General features: G+C 34.6%; 1 protein-coding gene across 3 annotated transcripts in view; it reads left to right on the plus strand.

The window, feature by feature from the left end:
- Nucleotides 1-21,273, plus strand: part of LOC136038141 (EF-hand and coiled-coil domain-containing protein 1-like) — a 204,755-nt gene that overhangs the window by 12,771 nt on the left and 170,711 nt on the right. The window lies entirely within an intron of this gene.

A 21,273-nucleotide genomic window follows, 5' to 3' on the forward strand; every position in this document is an offset into this window, starting at 1 on the left:
AAAAAAAAAAAAAAAAAAAAAAAAAAAAAACACGCATCCGTGATCTGCCTTCTGGCAAAAAATATAAAATTCCACATTTTTGTAGATAGGAGCTTGAAACTTCTACAGTAGGGGTCTCTGATACGCTGAATCTAATGGTGTGATTTTCGTTAAGGTTCTATGACTTTTAGGGGGTGTTTCCCCCTATTTTCTAAAATAACGCAAATTTTCTCAGGCTCGTAACTTTTGATGGGTAAGACCAAACTTGATGAAACTTATATATTTAAAATCAGCAGTGTTGCGTAGCTGTGTTGGCCTCAGGCGGCTTGGTGCTGCAGAGAGTTAGTAGTAGTAGTAGTAGTAATGTTGCCTATTTGGAATCCACATAAAAGACAGATTCTTCTGATGTAAAATGCATCAAATTCAGACTTCTGCCTTTTAGAGCTTCACCTACAATTAACAAGGGTCACTCTTTACTTACCGCACATTGCCATGGATGTTTCCATATGCCGTTTTGTTTTAAAATGATCTTGAAATTATTAATTATATATTATTATATATTACCACTAAGTTCACCCCTAAGTTTCGTGGATTGACACCACTCGGCAGAAACGCAAGCTCGTTATGCGCAGATAAAAACAAACGGATGTTCAATCAAAATAAAAGACTTAGCAATTAAAAGGAAATAAGAAAAGGAACTTTAACTTACCACATCATGGGCAGACATCGACCAAACTACAAAAAACATGAAAATGAACCCCAGAGTCTTATCCAGGATTTTTCCGGGGGGGGGGGGGGTACAAAGTTTTTATTTAACGCATCAAAATTTGTTTATATTCATTTTTACCTCGTTTTCAAAAGTCGGACAAAAATTGGGGGAGAGGCTCAAACCCCATACCCCCCTGGCTACAGCCTTGAACAACCCAAATAACAGTTTGGGATTTTAATAGCAGTTCATACCTTTTAATTTAGAAGTGTAAGACAATTAAGAACGCTTTTTCTCTTTAATTTCTATCCTGGAAAACGTGGTTCCACGTTTCTTAATACAACTTAACTCATCATTTTTCTCCAGCTTTTAGAGGATTCACCTTTCTAGCTCGTAAATTAGTTAAACTTGACTAGAGTAAGTAGACTCTAGGTGCTTGTTGGTCAGGAGCCTAATTTGCTATGTGGCAGGGGGAGGCAACTGCCCCTCCCAGACCTCGATTTGCATCCCCCAGACGCCAGTTTGCCCCTCCCCACTGAAATTTAGTTTCTTCCAAAATCTTATCAAAACTAAGATAAACCTGCATAAATCAAGCATTAGTTTTTACTGTCATTGTCGCTTGATTTGGGAAAACTGGCTCCAACTTTGCCCCCTCGCCCCAGGATTTTGACGAAATTACGCTTCTGTTGTTGGCTATTGGAAACACATCCAATAAGTGAAGTTGAGCTAATCCTAATGAAAAATAACAAAAAAAAGGATAAATAATATTCTGGAAACATGACCCAACCTGAATCAAATCAACTCAATTTTATTAATATCAAATAATCAATATATGCATCTCTTTTAACACCACAAGAGGCTCCATGGCCTGGGAACGTAGAGAAAAACATTACAATCATATCTATCAAGATTCATAATACAAGATAAGAGAAATAAATACGGAGAGGAAAAAATAACAAAAAAGAAAACAGAAAAATGGAAATAATTATATCAAACCGTTTTTTAATTATTTACACTCAATTGAACTGCCAACTAATTTATATTACTATTATTAGTAATAAATATTAGTATACCAGTCTTTTATTTTTATTGAACATCCGTTTGTTTTTATTCCTGGATACGACTCTGGGGTTGTCTTTCATGTTTTTGTAGTTTGGTAGATGTCTGCCCATGATGCGGTAAGTTAAAGTTTATTTTCTTATTTCCTTTTGTTTGCTAAGTCTTTTATTTCGAATGAACATCCTTTTGTTTTTATTCTATATGTGCATAACGAGCTGGCGTTACTGCCCAGTGGTTAGGTTACGTTTATATATATATATATATACTAGCTGTTGGGGTGGCGCTTCGCGCCACCCCAACACCTAGTTGGTGGGGCGCTTCGCGCCCCCCCCAAGCCCCCCCGCGCGCGTAAGTCGTTACGCGCCATATTAGTTACGCGCCATTGTAGTTGTGTCCCTGTGTCCCACCTGTGAATATAGATAGATTTATATATGTGTTTCAAACTACGTAAAAATTGCGAATATACAACATTCTTGGCTTTCCCATTGTCTGTCCATATACAAAGCCGTATGTACTAATAATGACGTCATATGCAAACGCTCTTTTTACAAACAAACAAACATGCATACACACAACTCGTTTATATATAGATAGATAGATAGATAGATACAATACAAATTAACTACGTAAAACTTGTGAATATACAACAGTCTTCGCTGTCCCATTGTCTGTGTTGCAATCTTTTAAATTGAAAAAGCAGATCCGTTGGAATCATGGGAATGCGAGGAATAAGAACAGCCTCACCCTCAAAAGGCCCTGTCAGGATTGTGGCCTCTATTAGGTTTTCCATTGTTTTTTTACGGCAAGTCGAGTGCCATTGCAAAGCTTTGGTGGGTTTATATTTCTTAAAAGTATTATTGGTACGCCTATTTTTAGTTGTAGCACGTGTGGTGGAAACCCTGAAAGATCTATGGAATTTAAAAATTCAGATGGATAATTAACCGCTTCATTTGGTTCCAAAACTGTGTCGACTGACTTGTAAAGGACTACCTGGTCTTGAATCTTTGTCAAAACAATATTGTTGATTTCGTGGACGTCTATATTTTTGGGTGCGAGAATCGCTCTTTCACTTAGCCATTTATTATTTTTATAATTTTTTAGAATATTCGGAAATACTTTTTCAATCAATTCATTTTTGGACGTCACTAAATTACAGAAATCAGCAGGTAGTTGTATACGTCCTGAAATTGAGTCTACTGGGAGCTTTCCGTTTCCCATTGCCAGCAATTGATCTGAAAATGTTTGACCAGAGTCATCGTTTTGCAATCGGACACGCATATTTGTAGTTAGTTTTAATGTTTTTACGTGTGCCCATAGACTCTTTGAGCATCTTCATCAGTCATTGTAAACTTAAACATTGATAGATTTCTACGCGAACATATGTCTTATATAACTTGAATGACGTCACCTTCAAAGCAAAAATGACGGCAACTAATTTCATGACGTCAGCCGAAACATGACGTCACCTGATCCACAGATCCACAGACAGACAGACAACTTATTTATATATATATATATATATATATATATATATATATATATATATATATATATATATATATATATCTATATATATAAGAATAAGTTGTCTGTCTGTGGATCTGTGGATCAGGTGACGTCATGTTTCTGTGTCGGCTGACGTCATGAAATTAGTTGTCGTCATTTTTGCTATGACGGTGACGCCATTAATGGTATTTAAGACATGCGTTCACGGAAAAATGTTTAATTGTAAAATGACTGAAGAACCTACAATGGCAACAGCCGAGGAAGCTGCTCAAAGAGTCTATGCCAAAAAACTTGCTGCTGATAGAGAAAGTAAGAAAAGAAAGCGTGCCGAGGAATCACAAGATCAGCAAGAAAACAGGCTTGCAGCTGATAGAGAAAGTAAGAAAAGAAAGCGTGCCGAGGAATCACAAGAACAGCAAGAAAACAGGCTTGCGGCTAAAGAACGCAAAACCGCGCAGTTAGATGAAAATCCACCTGGAAAGCGAGAGTCAAAACATATCAAAACTGAAAATGATAGCGATGACGATTGGGTTTGGGATTTTGACTTGGATAAGGTCATCAATGCCTACCAGATTTAAGTTAAAAAACAAAGGTTCGGCGATATGTACTTCATAGTGACGCTGAAAAATAAAGAAGAAAAAAAAATCTGAAAAATGTAAAAAACTAAAAAGAAAAAACACTCAAAGATAAATTACAGACCGGGACACAAATGACGACCGACACAGAGGGAATATAAATGACGACCTGGAACCTCAAAGAAAAATTACAGACTGGGACACCCGGACACAAATCACGACCGGAATATAAATGACGACCGGGACGCAGGGACACAACTACAACGGGGACGCCGGGGCACAGGCGGGATATATAATTGACGACTGAGACACAGGGATTGTTTGAATAGAAATTACAGACCGGGACACCGGGACACAAATGACGACCGGGACACTGGGACACAGGGAATATAAATGACGACCGAGACACTCAAAGAGAAAATACAAACTGGGACACCAGGACACAAATGACGACCGGGACACAGGGAACATAAATGCTATTTATATGCACAGACAATGGGACAGCGAAGAATGTTGTATATTCGCATGTTTTACGTAGTTAAAAATATATATTTATATCTATCTCTATTCACAGGTGGGACACAGGGACACAGCTACAATGGCGCGTAACGACTTACGCGCGCGGGGGGGCTTGGGGGGCGCGCGTATATATATATATATATATATATATATATATATATATATATATATATATATATATATATATATATATAAATGTAACGTAACCCCCACCCCCGCCCCTAATGTGCAACTAAATAGCCCAAATTATACAAGTCAAAACTCTCTGTCAAAGTCCAATGCATTGTATCATTCATCACTTGTTTTTGTAGCTATGAAACCAGTTTTCTGATATGTAAAGTAAGCGTCATTCTTGAATGTGTTGCCAGTAACCGACCAGTACCGATTCCTACTTGAGCAACAAAAATGAACTTCAGGAACCAAAAAGTATGTCTGTTCTACGACAAGCTTATAACCAAAATCGGGCAGAGAGTAATGATTACATCTATTTACCACGAATTAAGTCACTTTTTATTCGGTGTTTAGCGCTCTACAAATCACACTTAATATGCCTAAACGTATTTCTGCCATTACAAAGACACGCAGTTTGCACCAAGAGATTACTGGTTTATAATTTGGTTTTATGGAGTGTTGCATGTTCACTTCCCAGATTTGAGATGATAGCAAGCATCAACTAATGGAAGAAACATTACTAAACACAAATTAGTTAAATGAATAGCAAGTCATAATGAGTAGGATTCTGGTTTCCTTGAGTTGCTCAGTTGGAATCCTTTTCCGCAATCTGGATTCTTTTCGGGTGACTGAAATGGTCTTGATTTTAACAAGATTACACTTTAATCTTGATCTGCGGTAGAATTCTGTAGTGATTCATTTAAATATGGTTTTATGCAAATGGCGCTTTTAACTTGTGGAACTGACAGATGGAAAGATTTGCTTTTGGTGCAGCATAGATACATATAGCACAATGACGTGTACGGGATTTAAATTTGGAGGGGAAGGGGTCAAATTGCTTAGAAGATGGCCAATTCAGTCAATTTTATGAAAATATGTTGAGTAGTCGCAAAAGCTCTTGGGTTTCCAGGGCAACGGGCCACAAGGAACCCCTCCAATTGCCTGTGTGTATCAGATAGCAATAGAGTAACAATGTAAAGGCAATATCAGAAACAGTGACGAGAGATTTTTTTTGTTGAGGCAGCTAGGACTTCCTTATGCTGTTATTGATCTCCTACCTCCTTGACAGAAATTGAATAAAAAAAAGTTTTTTTTTAACTGAAAGTAAGGAGCAACATACTTAAAACGAATAGAAATCATTCGGTATATGAAAAGGACTCTCCCCTCCTCAACGCCCCGCTCTTTACGCTAAAGTTTTTTATTGTTTTAGCGTAAAGAGCGATGTATTAAGGAGGGAAGAACCCCCTCATATACGTAATGATTTCTGTTTCTTTTAAGTTTTAATGTTGCTCCTTATTTTCAGGTGTAAAAACTTGTTTTTCTTTTTTAATTTCTGAATGTTTTGAATTAATGAAGATTTGATTTTGGCTCACCGTACATGAATAATTAAGACGAAATTTGTATATTAATTTTACTTTTTTTTTGGCTAAATGGTTTTCTTAAAGTTTTGACCTAGCGATTTCGAGAAAAAAGTGCCGGGGGAGGGAGCCTAGTTGCCCTCCATTTTTTTTGTTCATTTAAAAAGGCCACAACTTTCGATTTTATTTACTATCGTTTTTATTAGTAATGAATATACGTAACTTATAAATGGCCAATAAAATGGCCTTTAAAAAGGCCACAACTTTCGATTTTATTTACTATCGTTTTTATTAGTAATGAATATAAGTAACTTATAAATTAACATATGCAACGAACTTCTATAATCGTATATTTTATTACGTTTATGAGGGGGTTTGCCCCCCCCCCCCCGTCAATACCTTGCTCTTTACACTAAAGTTAAAATTTTGCTCCAATTCTTTAAGAATGATCCCTGAACCACGAAGGCCGTTTAATTAGAATAAATAGCTCTTTTGAAATTACCAAAAATACTTTAGCGTAAAGTGCGAGGTATTGTGGAGAGGACGAACTCCCTCATATATATAATAATTTCTGTTCGTTTTAAGTTTTAATGTTGCTCCTTACTTTCAGTTGAAAAAGCATGTTTCTTATTTAATTTCTCATTGTTCTTTTAAATAATGCTTAACAATACAACGCCCCTTCATGGAAATTCTCTTCTCCCACGATAAATTCCTCCATGGAAAGATTCTCTCAAGTAATTTTCGTTAAGATTCTATGACTTTTAAGGGGTGTTTCCCTCTTTTTTTGAAAATAAGGTAAATTTGCTCAGGCTCGTAACTTTTGATGGGTAAGACTAAATTTGATAAAATTTATATGTTTAAGATCAGCATAAAAATGTGATTCTTTTGATGTATATATTGGTATTAAAATTATGTTTTTTAGAGTTTTGGCTACTATATAGCCGGGTCGCTCGTTACTATAGTTCGTTACCACAAACTGTCTGAAAAAAGAAACTACGAGGCTTGCGTCAGTGAAACTGTTGCTTTGCCAAATTTATGGCGGAAAAAAATTGCTGTCATTTCTCTCGAGGGTTCCCTCCCTCTCAGAAATCATGGGCACTGTGTGGTGCGTTCCAAGCGTGGCGGAACTGCGCCAAGCGTTTTGGGGACTTTGCGAAGCGTGGTTGCACTCTGCAGCACACGTGGCGTTCCGAGATGGTACAGGATGTCAGCGCCCATCGATTTCTCTCCTTATACCTAAAAAGCTTTGTTCGAAGAGTCAAGTTTTTAAGGGGGACGCCGATCACATATGGTTAATCACCCATATATCAAATGCTTTCGAAATCAAAACCTCTAAATGATGTTGGGATTTCAAAGTTTAAAAATACAAATCTAATTTTTAACATTATTTCTTGCACCCCTCAACGCTAATGTTGGTTTGGGAAAAAAGGGTTTGGGCACAACTAGGTACTTTCTGTAGCCCCAGAACTTTGGTCGACGGGTTAAGTTTGAAGATATTTATTTAACCTTCAAACTTTATTCTGTATCCATTAACGCTAATGCTGCTGGGAAGAAGGAGGGTTAACGGTACTTATGTATTATAGCGACTCCATTCAAGAATTTTGATCTGTAAGATCTAAGAAAAACTGGCTTTTTTGTCTGCAGTAAGTTATAATTAGCTTAGTCTCATTGAGAAAAACTACTATGTAATATTTATTTAATATCAATAGAGATGATTAGGTTATTTATTTAATTTATTGCATTCTGGGAGGCCTGATTTCCATAATGTTCTTCTTTAATTTCTATAATTTTGTTACCAAAGTATAATATTTTCACCATATTGTGGTATATTTTACTAAGATTAACCTAACTTCATTTCTTGGGGGGGTTGCTTTAACACATAAGCACCGGGGTAACATTCAGTTTTGCGGTTCCACAGAGGGAAACTTCATAAAATCAAAGTAGGACCCTAATAGTAAGATTCTTTGAATAGTAAGATGTAAATAGCGTATTCGCCTTTGTGACAATGTACCGCACCCCTCCCGAGGGTCCCGTATATAGCCCTAGGATACATACAAAATTAAAAGATCAATTAAATTTTTACTTCATAATGTGCAGTATGTTCATATTGTTATCAAGCTTCCTTCCATTGTTATTTACACTTTTAAATCACTGCAAATAATAGTTTATCCAAAATTTTCTTGTAATTTTTCATCAAGTTATGGCTAGCATTATCCATTAAACGACGCGTCATGAGACGGAAAACAACGAAGAAATATATCGTTATGACTATATATGGGACCATCAGAGAGGGGGGGCATTGTCAGAAACATTAATATGATGGTAGGAAAGAGCATAAAATAAGGAATCGAATGATACTACTTGATATTTTTTTTCTCTAGAGCCACCAAACTAGAATATTACCGAAAAAGGCATCGAGCAAAATTATAGAAAACACGATTATTGGATCCTCTTTATGGGAAGAAATCGCACATATTACTATCCCATCTAAATCAAAGCACGTGAAGGAATTTTGTAAATATTTGTCTTAGTTTCGCGATGAATATCTTTAAGCTTGAGGCACCCTTTTCTAATTAATACAACAATAGCAGTTTTGTTCCTGCTTGATTATGTCAGCCTCTGTAACAAAACAAAGCAGCTGTTTGTAACATAGTAGTTAATAACAAGGGTGCTGACTAAGTGTCTATATGGACTGTAATGCATTAAAAATATTGGGTGAAAAATGGGGTTTGTTTTGTTTCCACGGCTACACCACTGCAGATATATGTGAAATTTATTTACAGTGGGCTACACTCATGTTTTTTGGGTCCTTGCATCTCTAGGCAAATTATTAATGATAATTTGTCTTTGGGAATGAAAATTTTGAATTTGTTTAGCATTGTCCATTCGGAGTTGGTGGAAAATGGCTCAAAAATTTGTTAAGTTTAAGCGACAAGATTCAAATAAGTCAGTGAGTTGAAAAATGCGGTGTGGGTGTTTTAACGCCACCCAGTTTACCGCCAGGAAATCTTGCATCATCAAGAGGATTAGTTGGGTCAGAATAGACAGGTTAGGTAAGGTGAGTCTATGTCCGTGTCTATGTTTTTGTCTGTGTCTATGTCTATGTCTGTTTCTATGTCTATGTCTATCCTGACCTACCTGAATTAAAAGGTGGCGGAAAACATAAGGTGGCGTAAAACCATGGCGGCGTTGAAACACTGCTACGGAAAAATACGAGTTAATAAAAAGAATCATCAAAAATGAAATACAATCTTGATGAAATCGACCTCCATATGCAAGTATTCAGTTTTTGGTAACAGCGCGTGCCAAATTAAAAAGAAGAAACGTGGGTGGAAAATCAGCGAAAGAAGCTGAAAATTGATTACGTCAACAGTTTTAAGAACATGTAGCTTTCCTTTGTAGTTGCAGTGGTGTTTGTGAATAATCAGATCTCTAGATCCGTTTATGAGCAGATTTTTTGAATTAGAAAAATCTAATTTTTCTGAAAATTTGTAGGGGAGGGGGTGAGGCAAAGGATTCAAGTTGTTTTGGCACAAAACTGTTATTATTTCAAGATTTTTTATATATAGTGTGTATGTGTTTTTGGGCTTTTTTTGGGGGGAGGAGATGAAAAACTTTCCATTGTCGTTTATGAAATTTACAAATGGTTTAAAGTCCTTCTTTTGTATGTGGCTTACCTCTTATGAAAATGTTAATTTCTTTTCAAAACTAGCTGATTTGAAATACAGGGAAAATTCCAATGAAAAAAAAACATTTCAAAAAATGTTGGCTGATTAATTTTCTCTATGAATTTGTTGTTATATGTAAGTTAAGCATGTATTCATGCCTTTTTCTGTTTCTCTTTTTTGGCATATAATAATCGTAGGTAACTGCTAGTTATTTACGAGCTCGTTTGCACTCTTTTAAGATAAAAGGCGTGGCGAATTGATTAATTGATGACACAACTTTCTTATGAAGCAGAGAAAATATTTTTTTTTCAATTTGGGAGGAGCAATAATTTGGGAGGAGGTGCCACAGACATGGGTTCACCATCCGTCTTGGGGGTTCCCATCTGCATCCCATCTCCATTACCAGCCGCCGACGCCAAAAAAGGGTGCAAATCAGATCGAAAAAGGAGTGTAAGCTGTTAAAAAAGAGTGCAAACCAAAATATTTGCGCACGCATGGCTACCGCTGCGCGCACAGCCCCTTTCACTATTCTGGCCACTCGTGCGCCATTTACAAATAATTATCAGTTACCCTTCGATCAATAAAGATATTACCTTTAAAATTTTCAGACGTGTTTAAAATAAAATCAAGAGGACTCCCCACTTAAATCAACCTCTAAATAATGGGTTAGATAATTATTATCATTCTTTTTTTAACTTAAAAAGGTAATGCTCTGCTGGAAATTTGGAGGAGTTTATTTTGATTACTTGGATCTTAAACTGAACTATACTTGACTGCATCAAATGTTTAGTTAAAGTTTTGTCTCCATCTTATCCAAATGTTTTGAAAGGAATTTAAGAGGTCCAAGCAACTAGTCGTGAACTATTGCTGACTTCACTGTAGTCAGGTTAAGTACCGTTTTTATGGCACTTGGTATTAACCAACTGACATATAGCGATCACAAATTCTGTCGGTCTGTCTGTCGGTCCCTGTTTTGCTACTTTAGGCACTTCCAGGTAAGTTAGGACGATGAAATTTGGCAGGCGTATCAGGAACCAGGCCAGATTAAATTAGAAATAGTCGTTTTCCCGATTTGGCCATCTGGGGGAAAGTGGGGGGTCGGCTAATTCAGAAAAAATAGAAAAAATTAAGTATTTTTAACTTACGAACGGGTGATGGGATCTTAATGAAATGTTTGGAAGGACATCGTGTCTCAGAGCTCTTATTTAAAATCTCGACCAGATCTGTCGACATTTGGGGGGAGTTGGAGGGGGAAACCGGAAATTTTGGAAAACGCTTAGAGTAGAGAAATCAGGATAAAACTTGGTGGGTAGAATAAGCAAATGTCGTAGATACGTGATTGACGTAACCGTACTTGATCCACTCTCTTTGGGGGAGTTAGGGGGTGGGTTCAGTGCTTCAGCGAGTTTGGTGCCTCTGGACGTGCTAGGACGATTGAAATTGGTAGGCGTGTCCCGGAGCTGGACAAATCGACTTGATAAAGTCTATTTGCCCGATTAGACCATCTAGGGGGCCGAAGGGAGAGGAAAAAGTAGAAAAAATAAGGTATTTATAACTTACGAGTGGGGGATTGGATCTTAATGAATTTTGATATTTAGAAGGACCTCGTGACTCAGAGCTCTTATTTTAAATCCCGAACGGCGCTAAGCCTCCAATTTTCCTTTTAAGTCAATCTTTCGATTCGTAGAATTTTGCTAGAGCTCATACCATATGAGCTCTTGGCTCGTCCGGCCTCGTCACCAATGCCATATGAGCTCTTAGCTTTTGTTTTTTTGTTTTTTGTTTTTTTTTTGCTTAACACTTTTTCTATCATCATTTCATAATAGAGTGCAAAGAGCAAATAATGGGCAAAAGGAGTGCAAATCTGGTCCGTGGTGTGAAATTGTGCAATGAAAAAAAGAGTGCTTAGCACTTTCTTCTTATTTAATAATAAAAAAAAGAATAAATTATTTAATAATTTAATTAAATTATTTAATAATAATTTAATAATTATAATTATTATAAATAATTATAAATTATTTATTTAATAATAAAATAAAATAATAAATATTATTAATTAATAATAAAAAAAGATAATACAAATAATCGGTCTAACCTGAGACTGGGCTCCGACTGTGGCTACATCACTGAGTCCGCTAGCATGTCTTGGTTTTACATTCGCTAGAAAAGATGGGACAGTACAGAGAAAGGAATAGACAATGAAGAGACAGTGAAGAAAAAGAAGGGGACATATTTCAAAGACGAAGAAAATAAAGAATGCATAAAAAAGAGTGTATTTCAAACCAAAAATGCAAAAGTTGGCAACCCTGCGTGGCTATAATAACCTTCCGAATTTTGTTTCTTCTTTGGGCCTGTTTCGTTATCCTTTTTAGGCGAAAAAAGAGCTTTGAAAAATAAGTTATTTTTTCAGATACTTACCTATTATCCTTTCTAAACTCAATAAGTTAGGTAGCTCATAATAAAATATACCTAAAGTTGATGAAAATATAATACTTTAGTAACAAAATTATGAAAGCTACAACAGAGAATTGTGGAAAGCGAGCCGCCCAGAACACATATTAAATACCTGATCTAAGCTAACCAACTCTGAATATTAAATATTTAATTAAAATATACCTGCATAGTAGTTTTTCCTACTCTGGCTAAGCTGATTATCTGAGAGTGCACAAAAATACCTGTTTAAAAGGATTAAGATAGACAGGTTTTAAATAGATTAAACAGATCGAACGTCTTGAGTGTGGTCGGGATAACATGTAATCTTTTTTTTTTAAAACCGAAGATAAAATGTCAGTTCTAATAGTTGAAATGTACACCCACAAAAGAATCCCCTAATTGGTCTGCCGTGCCTTGATTTATCGCATTTAATGTTGTGTAATTGAATATAAGATTTATAAATGAAATGCACAAGTAACATTGTCTGTGATTAACTTTGAAAGCCATAATCTAAAATTAGTGTGAAAACACAGGAAATTCAGTTGCTCTGGGCATCTAAGAGTAACTGTAGTCATGATTGAATGCCGGAATTGTAATCCATCCATCATCAGAAAAGATCAGATGAAACAACGTTTTATTGATTTAGCTGCATTAAATCCAGTCGATTGGAAACACTGTTTCCACCAGTATTATACCATCATTCTTCATTGATTTGGCAGATTCTGTGACGAAGCTCTCATTACTTTTCATCATCTTAATGTTGCACAGATCTAGAGTATGTTGCCTAACGTGAGGTATTGGCAGAATGTCAGTTGAAAATGACACCTATGAGTATAATGGATGGCATCCACTGTTTATGGATGGCTTAGATACTTTGGAAACTGTTGTTGTTTAGTCAGCTGTACAGGAGTTGGCATTCCTACCCGCATAGCTAGGGGCAAACAACCCGTTTTCCTTATTTTTTGAAAGCAATGCTGTCTCTGGGAAATTCACGTCCTTTGCATGGGCTAACTATCCGTAATAGTCCTTTATTTGTTGATGGAGGTTAGGACTAGACATACCATATCCATTCAGGTTTATCAGGACTGTCCATTCGTCGATCCAAAATTAGGATATTACTTAGATTAAAGTATCTAAACCTGCTCTAGAAAGTAGAAAATTGTTCTGAAAGAAAAGAAAAAAATTCAACAAATTTTTAACGCATCTTCAATCTAAAAAACGTGTACACCAAATTTCATAAATTTAATTTTGGTAGATGGATAGAGATGTACTAAAGATTGAATAGGGAACTTCCACAATAATTATACAGAAAGAAGTTTTCCTAAAGAAAGTAAGAACAGGAATTCTCCCTTCCCTCTATATTAATTCAAAGGTCCACTCGTGTAAGGCTGGTTGGCCTTAGGCGAAGATATACCTTTTTGGGCTGTAGACCGAGAAGAATTGATAGTCCCATTTATTATTTAGTGTCGAATTATGTCACACACAAAACATATTGTGAAGTTTTGAGTGAATCAACTCTGTCAAATAAATATTACTACTAATATTATTACTACTACTACTAATAACTCATCGCAACACCAAGACGCCTGAGGCCAACACAGCTACGTACGCTCCTCCTCCAACCCAATCTATTCAAGGCCTCCCTCTTTACACCCTCCCAGGAACGCCGTTTTATTCCTACTGCTTTTATGAGGCTATCAGTTACCGAGTGAGGCTATCATGTGTCATCATTCATTTTCTACTTCCATTTTTTTTCAATTGCTTGTTTTACTAGAGTCTATAGTATTATTTTGTGGTCTGTACCAGGTACCACGAAATAATTTCTTCGAGGGGGGGAATGTTAGAAAACAAACTTTTATAATTTGAATAAGAAATGCCCAACAATTCGGAAGAATAGTAGTTTTTGGTGGGGGAGAGGCCAAGGCCCCCCTAAGTCCGCCACTGGTCCGTACATTATGCTTTCTCAGAAAAATGAAAACCCAACAAACTGAAAAAAACAAACAAAAAAAACAACTGAAACGATAGACTATCTCTTCCGTGAAAAATATTTAGATGTCTTTACGGCAACAGGATTATAAAAGTACCTATGACACAAGGGGCGTATCCAGGATTTTCGTTCGGAGGTATTTTTTGGGAGCCGGGGGTACACAAAAAAAAAAAATAAAAAAACGAAGCAAACAGCTGTTTATATGCATTTTTGTTACATTTTTACGAGTCAGAAAATTATTTCAGGCGTGGGTCCAAACACCCTAAGCCTCTTACTTCCTCCTGGATACGGTCTTTATGGACACCGAAATAAAAACATTTTTTTTTTGCGTCGTGGATTCATCTTAGATCTGTTCATGCCGGAAAACTAATTTCTTAGGATTTTTCTTTTGGTTGTTTTAAAACTATACAGGTTTTGGTTCAGTATCACTTTTTTATCCGCGTTGCCTCGTTGAACCGTAAAAATGAATGAGCAAAACTAATACATTAAATGTGACAACGGTTTTCGTCATTAAAAATCCAAACATCAACATTCTGTTGATCCGCAAAGAGAACTACATCATCAAAGGATAGCTACTACACCTTTTTAATCTGCTCGGTGCCACATGTTTCAAACTTACTTTCGGCTTATTTTCCACCCATGTTTCCTTTTGTTATTTGACGCCTGTTAGTACCAAAAACTGCATAACTACGTATTGAGGTCTTTTTTTTACTACAAAATTTATATAATAAATTTAAAATTTATATATATATATATATATATATATATATATATATATATATATATATATATATATATATATATATATATATATATATATATATATATATATATATATATATATATATATATATATATATATATATACACACTATCTTTGTATCTTTACACTATGTATTTGCATGGATGCATGTATTTTTTCTCAGAAACGGCCCCATATTTTTCGGGGAAATTAGCATTCTGAGATATTCTGGCATAAAAAAAACATCTTGATAGATGAGAAGTTTGAGAAAATTTGTAAAGAGCCTTTCTTGTATTGTATCAGATTATCAACGCTTCTTGACTACTAAGATCACTGCGTTGGCCCTGCAGTGCATTGCTGCAGCATGATTCGATCTCTGGGTCCCGTATTACCAAGCTAAGGTCAAACCTGCTGCGCCACCACAGGACAAGAGCCTTTCTTTTGGAGAAATAAAATATCTATGTGAACGACGTAATTTTTATATACATTAGTATTGCAATGACGCCATGCAGTAATATAAAAGTTGCACTAATGTTAAAATAACTTTTAAAATAGAATCAAGTTTCTACGAAAAACTGCAATCAGTTATTATGTAAACTGCAAAAATATTTATGGAGTGTGAGCAATAATTTTAAGTTTTAATTCAAACTAGAAAAATACCTCAAAATTTAAAATTTATTTTTTTATGTTAGGTTTAATGTTCCCAATAAGTGATTAGTGACGCAACCAGTTATATAATGTTAGTAGAAAGACCCAAAAACCAAAAATTTGCAATAATGACATATGAAGATTTTTGGAACCGTCATCTAAAATATCAATCGATTAGACCAACAGAACAGCCCGAACAAATTAAATTCACAATGGTTGAAAATTGTTGAAAACAAGATCGATACGGGCAGCTAAAGCACAGGGTGTTACTAAACTTACTGAAGTAATCAAAATTCAACATGAATAAGAAAGAGAAATGAGGTTAGAAGATATGCAACCGCGAGTATCAAAACGTGTCAAAATGAAAATGAAGAGCAAAGACACGGGCGGTAAGAAGACATGTGACAACGAGAATTAGAACATGTCAAGAATGAAAATGAAGAGTTAACACACGGACGGTTAGAAGACATGAGACACAGAGATAATTTGGCACACAAAAACAGTTTGAGTAAATTCGTTTAGAGCTTGAAGTTAAAAAATAAATCATTTCAGTGACGCCATTTTTGTATACATCAGTATTGCAATGACGTCATGTGCAAACATAATTTTAAATTGAACTTAAAAGTATGTTAAATTTTTTTTCAAATGAATGTTATTTAATGTTAGTTTTCAGTTCCGAATCTCTAAAGCTATTAAGAAAATTGCAAAAATATAAATGGCGTCTCATTAAAAATTAAAATTGTTTAATTGAAACTGGAAAAAATACCTGAAAACTTCAAAATAAGTATTATTTTCTATGAGGTTAAATTTTTTTAACATGAAAAGAGAGACAAGATAGAATAAACCCAGTAAGCTAACAGTTTTCAACACAACCAGTTATATAATGCCTGTAGGAAAACCCAAAAAACGAAAATTTGCAATTGTTACAAATGGTGATTCTACGAAACCACCTGAACTATCATGCGGCTGAAGGATATACAACAGCGAGAATAAGGAAATATGCGGTTAAAAGATATATTAAAAGTCCCGGTCGTCATTTGTGTCCCGTTGTCCCGGTCTGTAATTTCTCTTTGAGTGTCCCGGTCGTCATTTATATTCCCTGTGTCCCGATCGTCATTTGTGTCCCGGTGTCCTGGTCTGTAGTGTCATCTTATAATGACGTCATATACAAAGCCTTATATACTTCTAATGAAGTCAAATGCAAACCCACAAACAAACAAACATGCATGTATACAACTTATTTATATATATATAGATACAGTTTCTTCTTTAGGTTTTTTTCTTTTTTTAGTTTCTTCTTTTTATTGATTTGTTTTCTTCAATTTGTCAATGTTCATTCTTACATTGACACTTAGAAAAATCTTTACGTGCCAAGCATGCTAAAGCTCCAACAATTCATATTAAACCTAAAAATTTGGGGTATCTGTTTTAAGGTTTTCGAATTACTTTAATCTATTGTCAAAATATATTGAAATATTTGTGCAATTCCCAGTTTTTTTAGTTTTTTCTTTTTTTAGTTTTTTAGCTTTTTTTTTAGTTTTTTTTTCTTTTTAGTTTTTTATCTTTTTTATTTTTTACGTTTTTTCTTTTTAGGTTTTTTCTTTTTTTATGTTTTTAATTTTTAATTTTTTTTTAGTTTTTTCTTTTTATTTTTTTTTTAGTTTTTTACCATTTTTATTTTTTCGAATTACTTTAATCTATTGTCAAAATATTTCGAAATATTTATGCAATTTCCAGTTTTTACATTCTAGTTTGTTTTCTTTTATATATATAGAAGATATAATCTGGCGTAACAGACAAAATGTAACAGACAGACAGCTTATTTTTATATATATAGATGTCCCGGTGTCCCGGTCGTCATTTGTGTCCCGATGTCCCGGTCTGTAATTTCGTCAGTCGACAAACATGACGTCAGTCGACACACAAACATGACGTCACTCGACACACAGACACACAGACAACATATATATATATATATATATATATATATACTAGCTGTTGGGGTGGCGCTTCGCGCCACCCCAACACCTAGTTGGTGGGGGCGCTTCGCGCCCCCCCCCCCCAAGCCCCCCCGCGCGCGTAAGTCGTTACGCGCCATATTAGTTACGCGCCATTGTAGTTGTGTCCCTATGTCCCACCTGTGAATATAAATATATATATATATATATATATATATATATATATATATATATATATATATATATATATATATATATATATATATATATATATATATATATATATATATATATATATATATATATATATATATATATATATATATATATATATATATATATATATATATATATATATATATGTTTTTAACTACGTAAAACTTGCGAATATACAACATTCTTTGCTGTCCCATTGTCTATGCATATAAATAGATTTTCAGGTTTACCGACTCTTGAACATGCAACATATAATGGTCCATGGGAAAACAATCCGTATTCAGATCTATACCTCATGATTCTAATGATTGCCCTTGAGCTTTGTTGATGGTGATTGCTAATCGACCATTCCCTGAGTCGCCATCGTCATTTATATATCCCCCTGTGCACCCCGGCGTCCCCTTTGTAGTTATGTCCCTGTGTCCCGGTCGTCATTTATATTCCCTGTGTCCCGGTCGTCATTTGTGTCCCGGTGTTCCAGTCTGTGATTTCTCTTTGAGTGTCCCGGGCGTCATTTATATTCCTTGTGTCCCGGTGTCCCGGTCGTCATTTATATCCCCCTGTGCCCCCCGGCGTCCCCATTGTAGTTGTGTCCCTGTGTCCCGGTCGTCATTTATATTCCCTGTGTCCCGGTCGTCATTTGTATCCCGGTGTCCCGGTCTGTATATACATTCGTTTTTTAGTTTTGTTTTTCTCCTTTATTTTTTTCCTTTTTTCTTTTTTTTCTTTTTTAGTTTATTTAGATTTTTAGATTTTTTAGTTTTTTTATTAGTTTTTAGTTTTTTTGTAGTTTTTACCATTTTTTTTAGTTTTTTTAGTTTTTTTTTTTACTTATGTCCTGGTCGTCATTTATACTCCCTGTGTCCCGGTCGTCATTTGTGTCTCGGTGCTTGTTGATTGCTAATTTATATTATATTTATATTTATATTTTTTATATTTATTAATATTTTTTTAGTTTTCTTTTTCTCTTATTTTTCAGTTTTTTCCTTTTTTTTAGTTTTTTCTTTTTTAGTTTTTAGTTTTTTTTTTGTTTTTTACCTTTTTTTAGTTTTTTTAGTTTTTTTAGTTTTTTAGCTTTTTTAGTTTTTTTATTAGTTTTTAGTTTTTTTTTAGTTTTTGCCTTTTTTTAGTTTTTTCAGTTTTTTTTAGTTTTTAGTTTTTTACCTTTTTTTAGTTTTTTTTAGTTTTTTAGCTTTTTTAGTTTTTTTCTTTTTAGTTTTTTTTGTAGTTTTTACCTTTTTTAGTTTTTTTTCTTCTTTTGTATTAGTGTGAAATAATTCAGACGTCATATGCGGACAAACACGACGTCACTCGATAGACAGACAGACAGACATAACCCACAAACAACTTATTTTTATATATATTTATTCATATTTTTTTAGTTTTCTTTTTCTCTTTTATTTTTCAGTTTTTTCCTTTTTTTTTAGTTTTTTTCTTTTTTAGTTTTTAGTTTTTTTTAGTTTTTTACCTTTTTTTAGTTTTTTTTAGTTTTTTTAGTTTTTTAGCTTTTTTTAGTTTTTTTATTAGTTTTTATTTTTTTTGTAGTTTTTGCCTTTTTTTATTTTTTTCAGTTTTTTTTTAGTTATTAGATTTTTACCTTTTTTTAGTTTTTTTTAGTTTTTTAGCTTTTTTAGTTTTTTTTTCTTTTTAGTTTTTTTTGTAGTTTTTACCTTTTTTAGTTTTTTTCTTCTTTTGTATTAGTGTGAAATAATTCAGACGTCATATGCGGACAAACATGACGTCACCTGATCCACAGATCCACACACAGACAACTTATTTTTATATATATAGATATATATATATATATATATATATATATATATATATATATATATATATATATATATATATATATACTAGCTGTTGGGGTGGCGCTTCGCGCCACCCCAACACCTAGTTGGTGGGGGCGCTTCGCGCCCCCCAAGCCCCCCCGCGCGTGTAAGTCGTTACGCGCCATATTAGTTATGCGCCATTGTAGTTGTGTCCCTATGTCCCACCTGTGAATATAGATAGATATATCTATTTTCATATATATATATATATATATATATATATATATATATATATATATATATATATATATATATATATATATATATATATATATATATATATATATATATATATATATATATATATATATATATATATATATATATATATATATATATATATATATATATATATATATATATATATATATGAAAATATATAGATATATCTTCTTTCATAGGCATGTATTTTGGGGGTGATACCTGACACGGGGATGCCATGGATATTCTATGGTAGCCACAACACTTGGCTGGGTAGAGAATTTAAAATTTAAAATGGCGAAATCCTATAGGCAAGTGTATTCTCCTGATGAGCCCTTGTGTTGGGTTGTTGCCTCTGAATTATTTGTCTTTATTATTTGTTCTATTGTTTGCTAAATGACGACTTATACTTTTTTATATATATATATATATATATATATATATACATATATATATATATATACATATATATATGTTTTTAACTACGTAAAACTTGCGAATATACAACATTCTTTGCTGTCCCATTGTCTGTGCATATAAATAGATTGTCAGGTTTACCGACTCTTGAACATGCAACATATAATGGTCCATGGGAAAACAATCCGTATTCAGATCTATACCTCATGATTCTAATGATTGCCCTTGAGCTTTGTTGATGGTGATTGCTAATCGACGATTCCCTGTGTCACCATCGTCATTTATATATCCCCCTGTGCCCCCCGGCGTCCCCGTTGTAGTTGTGTCCCTGTGTTTCGGTCGCCATTTATATTCCCTGTTTCCCGGTCGTCATTTGTGTCCCGGTGTCCCAGTCATTGATTTCTCTTTGAGGGTCCCGGGCGTCATTTATATTCCTTGTGTCCCGGTGTCCCGGTCGTCATTTGTGTCCCGGTGTCCCGGTCTGTATATACATTCGTTTTTGAATTGGTCTTTTTTATAGGTTTTAGTTTTTTACCTTTTTTTAGTTTTTTTAGTTATACCTCATGATTCTAATGATTGCCCTTGAGCTTTTTTGATGGTGATTGCTAATCGAACATTCCTTGTGTCCCCGTCGTCATTTATATATCCCCCTGTGCCCCCCGGCGTCTCCGTTGTAGTTGTGTCCCTGTGTCCCGGTCGTCATTTATATTCCCTGTGTCCCGGTCGTCATTTGTATCCCGGTGTCCCGGTCTGTATACACATTCGTTTTTGAAATGGTATATGATGAAATAATTTTTTGTGTTTTTCCCCTTTTTTTCTTTTTAGTTTTTTTTTTGGTTTTTACTCTTTTTTAGTTTTTTTAGTTTTTTTTTTCTTTTTTCTTTTTAGTTTTTTTTTATTTTCATTTTCTTAGTTTTGTTTTTCTCCTTTATTTTTCATTTTTTAATTAGTTTTTAGGTTTTTTTCTTTTTAGTTTTTTTGTAGTTTTTACCTTTTTTTTAGTTTTTTTAGTTTTTTTTTTTTACTTATGTCCTGGTCGTCATTTATGCTCCCTGTGTCCCGGTCGTCATTTGTGTCCCGGTGCTTTATTGATGGTGATTGCTAATCGAACATTCCTTGTGTCCCGGTCGCTTTCTCTTTGAGAGCTCCGGTCGTCATTTATATTCCCTATGTGCCGGTGTCCCGGTCGTCATTTGTGTCCCGATGTCCCGGTCTGTAATTTCGTCAGTCGAAAACATGACGTCAGTCAACACACAAACATGACGTCACCCGACAGGCAGACCCACACATCCACAGAC

This window comes from Artemia franciscana, chromosome 17 (assembly GCF_032884065.1).
Source record: "Artemia franciscana chromosome 17, ASM3288406v1, whole genome shotgun sequence".
In the NCBI taxonomy this organism is placed as follows: Eukaryota; Metazoa; Arthropoda; class Branchiopoda; order Anostraca; family Artemiidae; genus Artemia; species Artemia franciscana.